Source organism: Austrofundulus limnaeus, unplaced genomic scaffold (genome assembly GCF_001266775.1).
Source record: "Austrofundulus limnaeus strain Quisiro unplaced genomic scaffold, Austrofundulus_limnaeus-1.0 Scaffold1, whole genome shotgun sequence".
Lineage (NCBI taxonomy): Eukaryota > Metazoa > Chordata > Actinopteri > Cyprinodontiformes > Rivulidae > Austrofundulus > Austrofundulus limnaeus.
Window position 1 is genome coordinate 5,889,049 of NW_013952403.1, and position 5,473 is coordinate 5,894,521.

Consider the following 5,473-nt stretch of genomic DNA (forward strand, 5'->3'; position numbering starts at 1 on the left):
ATATATATATATAGTCACACTGACGTTCCCATGTTATTTATACCCCAAAGCATTTTGGATAAATGATGACATTTACCAGCTACTTCAGTGTGCGGCGAGCTCTATCCAGCTTGAAGGTTAATTTTGGACTATGTCTGAGTTGGCCCTTGAAAACACAGCATGTTGACAGAGAGGAGAATATAGATATGTAGAAATGACTACTGGTGGAGGACAATGGAAGACTCACCTCAGCTTTAGCAGTTTTAGCCTTTGCATTAGCTCCAGAGTTAATAAATATAGTGTTGTCAAATTGTGCTATAAGGTAACCGTAGATGCAGTCTATGATTTCAAAGTTTTGTTGGTAGTGTTTGTCGGCTGCATGAGTAGGCACCAATGAATTGGTACAACCTACGGAGTAGCGCAGTGACGTAAGCGGACGATAAACGTTGGTTGAATCCCTTGAAATGAGACACTGTCAGACATACAATTTTTAAAGTAATTATGAGTTTTCATGGGTCACAAACAACAACCTTTAGCAGAATACAGAAATTCCAACATTTTACGGCCAAATTGTAAAAGTAGTCAGCAGTCACTTTAAGAGATAAAGTGTGGATGACTAATAGCAAAGATTGTACTGAGCATGTAAATGATGGAAAATCTAAAACCCAAAGTCCAGGTGCCTCGCCATATCCACCCTGACCCTGTAGGCTGCGTCACGATGCAGCAATAAGTATTATTTTAGCTTTAAGTTCTTTGCGTAGACTGGTCACAATCATAGCCTAAGCATGAGGCCAGCTTGGCCACCGAGTCCAAATTCAAATGATCAATGAACGAGTCATGCTGGTGCCCAATGATAAAGACAGCACAATGAAATGATACACTTTAGAAGAAACTCCAAAGAGCAGAGCCAAGTTTCCATGAAATAGTTTATTCGTGGTCAGGGTGTGGAGGCAACAGGTCTCTCCAGCTCCTCCATGGTGTTTGAGGCCAGAGAGGATATATGATCCTTTCAGCGAGTTCTTGGCATATTCAGGGGCCTTTTTCCAGTGGAACATACCTGGAAATTTTCAAAAAAAGGTTATCCTAATCAGATGTCCAAAACAACCTCAGCTGACTTCTTTCAATATAGAGGAGCTCTCCCTGAGTGATGGAGCTCCTCACCCCGTCTCTAAGGCTGAGCCCAGACACCCATACAAAGGAAGCATCTAGGATCTTGTTTGCAAGTGGAATTGGAACATGGATCAGACCAGACCAGACTCTATTTCACTCATGATCACAACACCCAAATCATCTTCATCTACCAAAGAAAAAGACTCCCTGATCCAGAGGGGGCATTCAACTTGAGAACCGTGGCCTCAAACTTAAAAAAAGCTGACTCTCGTTCTCATTACGAATCGCTATAGTGAATGCTGAAAGAAAGATGCCAACAGAAATACATGATCCACATAAAGCATCGATGAGAACCTCAGGTTCCCAAACTAGACACCCTCTTTTCTGTGACTGAGCCTTGAGATCCAAGCGTGTATTTTAATAATCTTTATCCAATAAGGACTCGTGTCTGCTGATGATGTACCATCCTTATATTGAAGTTTAAATGTAAAAGACAACATGAAGAAGTTTTAGGGTTAAACGGGAACTCAGAAGCACCAGAGCATCAGCAGAATCATCCATACTACAGTGAATCCCTGCACCTACCTTCTTAAGCCCTGAGCAGACCTTCATTAAAGTATGCTTTTAAGTCGAAGCATGATGTTATCACGCTTCGCCGTCCAGCTCGACCCCCTCTCACTTCATTTGTTATCAACACTAATCTCCCCACGTTCACCGACTCGCCGACCCCACAGAACCACCTTCGTCTCCGTCTGCTCGGAGGCGCTCATTATCTACTTGAAAGTCCTGGAGCTCCTTAAAAGGGAGAAACAGAAGACGGGCATGAGCCGAGGAGGCCTGAGACACAAGAGGACCTCCACCTGCGTGTCCTTCAGATCCGTCTTTTAGTTTTTGTCTTTCGCCTCCGTCCAGAGTTTGTGTTACACTCTGTCGTCTTTCTTTCGTGTTTTCTTCCTCCCCTGGATCATCCATCATGCGCTGTCGCCGGCGGTGGTGCAGCACTGTCGTGCAATTATCTCATATTTATGCAAATATGCTTGTGCTGCGCTGGTTGGTTGGTTAGTTTTTAATGCACACTCATGGTTTTCTTTCATTCTTTCTTTCGTTGTCTGGCATGAGAAGCTTTAAGTCATAATTCAAGCCAGAGGGGAGACGTCGGATCGGCCTAAGGGCCTAACGGAGCTCTCTTTGATTTTTTACATCAACCTCAGTGGTGGCTGCTGTTTTACAACAGTAGGAGTCCCCGTGGGAAAAATGAGAAAATAAAAATGAATGTCCTAATTACTTTTAAGCACCTGCATGCCTCAAAGGGTGCAAACGCGTCATAAGCAATTTATGGGGGGATAGTTTTTATTACTGGTCTTTGAGTACTACATGAACATGTAGTTCTAATTTGAGGAGCCACAGTGGTAGTCTAACCTCCCCTCTAAACCAGAGTGGGGCCGGTGCCACGTTCTGCCCGCTGAACTTCAGAGCAGCGGCATGCGGAGAACACAGCGAGCAGATAATCGCTCCGAGCCCCGAAGGTTCAAATACCAATCGAGGAAGAATAACTCAGGCCAGGTTGGACCTGGACTCCATTCTCCCCACATCTTCTTTCAATTCTGTGAAGGAGCTCATCTCATGCAGACGTTGTCTTTCCTGCCAGCGTGCCATCCACCCCCCCCAACCCCGTCTACTCTCCAAAAAATCAACCTCAGGGCTCCCAGGATTTGCCACATCTGATTTCATCCTTATCTAATCATAGATACCGTCGCTCAGGGGAAATTTATTTTTCCAGAGAGATCTGAACTAATACTGACTGGTTTGTGTTTCTAACCCCTCGGCTCTGTGGAGACTTATCTGTCCCTACCCATAACCCGGCAGCTGAGTCTCGTCTCGAGTGCTGCTTCTGCAGTGAGTTACTGACAGGAACATGTCATCCTGCAGCCACAAGAGAACAACATGAGGTTTTCTTCCCACAGAGCGATGCTTTTTCTACTGTTAGAGATAAAGATTTCTGTCCCAGATTAAACAGAACAGACTGAACAAAACATGAAACATCTCCACGCTTTGCGCTCAAAATTTAATCAGCCTAAAGTTTCTGTTTCTCTAAACGTTCATGATGAAAAAGCAACAAACCGCTCGGTTAATTCTATTACAAATATACTCGATTTAACGTCACATCCTGAAAAAACAAATATTTGAACTGAAAACAGCTCAAGTTTAAGACACTGAAACACAGTTTTTTACCCTGCAGCACATATAAGTTGGTTTTTTTATCATTTCTTTTGCTTAATTTAAGAAGAACTTCCACAAAAGTTTGCAAATAAAAACATCAAACCCTGATAGTTGATGTCTGATGAAGCATCGGGGTGAAACTTGAAAGGAGGACAGAGAGCAGAACATAAAAGCACTTATTGTAGAAAAAAATTATTTATTTTATGATTGTTTAAATACAGTTCATGAGAGTAAAATGAACATCTCAGCAGAACTTTACACAGAATACACAGAAGAAACAAAAAGAAAAGTTTAAATTGCATATTGTAAATTTTATTGTAGTTTGGGAAATAATCATCATTTGGCAAATAAGTAAAGAAATTCTGTAAAAACCTGAATTTAATTGATTTGTGCTATTTTTCCTAAAACCAGAAATACAAAAAGAAATTTCTCATCAAGCAGATTCATTTCCTGCTTTTAATTTGAGATATTTCATTTGTTAAAAGGGATGTTTGGACATAACATGAACTAAAACAAAAAATCTCCCAATTGAAGTTTTGGGTTCTTCAGCTTTCTGCCTGCTGATGGTCAGATCTGTAAACAGGATTTTCCTCATACAGTACTTTTAGGACCTTAAATTTATAAAACCTTTGTTGTTCGTGAAAGTACAAAGATGAGGAACAGATGAATTGTTGACCCAAAACATTCAGCGTTTGCAGGTTTTGACTCACATTTTGGTCAAATTTGAGCTCCTCAGAAATTTAAAACTATTTGAATAAATTTAAAAAACAGCTTTTCTTAAATTTTAAGTTTAATAAGATGTGTCCAAAAAGATGTGTTCCATGAGGTGTGCTCAAATCCAGAGTTGTAAAGTAACTAAGTACAAATACTTTGTTACTGTACTTAAGTAAAAATTTTGGTTAAACGTACTTTACTTGTATTGAGTAATTATTTTTCCAGCATATGTATTACCTTTAATCATTACATTTTTACACAATTATATGTACTTTCTACCACTTACATTTTTTAAAAAAGTAAGAAGTAGAAAGTTGTTACTCCTATTTTATTCCAGGTTGTTATTATTTTTAAAAAATACTATGCATAAAAATTGTGTATCCTGGATAGAGTGATTTTATTTGGGGTTGGACGAGAAGTATAAATATATACCATTCTGACACAATATTACATTGTACATGTACACAGTCCATCACAGCTTCACCCCGTTAGAAAAAATGTTTTTGGAGAAGTCAGCTCCCAATAAATGTCATTTTGGAAAATCTAATTGCTCACTTTTACTCAGTACTTTTACTTTTAATACTTAAGTATATTTTGTGTCAGAAATTTACTTTTGATGCTTAAGTACAAAATACATCAGATACTTTAAGACTTTTACGCAAGAAATATTCTTAGAGAAGACTTTACTTTTACCAAAGTGGTTTTATGATAAGATACTTGTACTTTTACTCAAGTATCACTTTGAGGTACTTTATACAACACTGGTCAAATTGATGTGTCCACAGAGACATGTCCAATAAGATGTGTCCACAGAGACATGTCCAATAAGATGTGTCCAATGAGACATGTCCAATAAGATGTGTCCACAGAGACATGTCCAATAAGATGTGTCCAATGAGACATGTCTATAGAAACTTGTTCCTGGTTGGTTTTGTGTGTGGAAGGCTGCTGGGTTTTAAGGACAGAAGGTCCTACTTCATGTCTCATCAGTAGGTAAAACCATCTCCTTCAGCTGTGTCTCCTTCAGCTCTGTCTCCTTCAGCTGTGTCTCCTTCAGCTGTGTCTCCTTCAGATCTGTCTCCTTCAGCTGTGTCTCCTGAGCGATGGGTCGGTGGTTAATGAGGTTAAATAGACTCTTCTTGTAAAAGTCAAAGGCGTGCAGTTTTTGGTTTTTTACAGGCCTCTGTTGCCCTCCTGTGGGGAGGAAGAAGCGTCGCTCTGGCTCCTGCAGAGCTGCCAATGTGTCTGACCACCTGAGAGGAGCTGAGAGGAACCACAGGTTCTGTTCTGACAGGAACCACGGGTTCTGTTTAATGAAATCACTGGATTAGACATGGTTTCTGTTTCAAACGCCTCCCCAACAACAAGCATCCTTAATGAAAATTAGGACCACATTGGACTGAGTATGTGTGTGTGTGTGTGTGTGTGTGTGTGTGTGTGTGTGTGTGTG

The 5,473-nt window shown here is 40.3% G+C and overlaps 1 long non-coding RNA gene across 1 annotated transcript in view; it reads right to left on the reverse strand.

The window, feature by feature from the left end:
• Positions 1 to 912: 912 nt before the first annotated feature.
• LOC106516499 (uncharacterized) overlaps positions 913 to 5,473 on the reverse strand; it is a 13,095-nt gene continuing 8,534 nt past the window's right edge. Inside the window, exon 3 of the long non-coding RNA XR_001310109.1 lies at positions 913 to 1,036. This is a non-coding gene — a long non-coding RNA (uncharacterized LOC106516499). The remainder of the gene's footprint in view (positions 1,037 to 5,473) is intronic.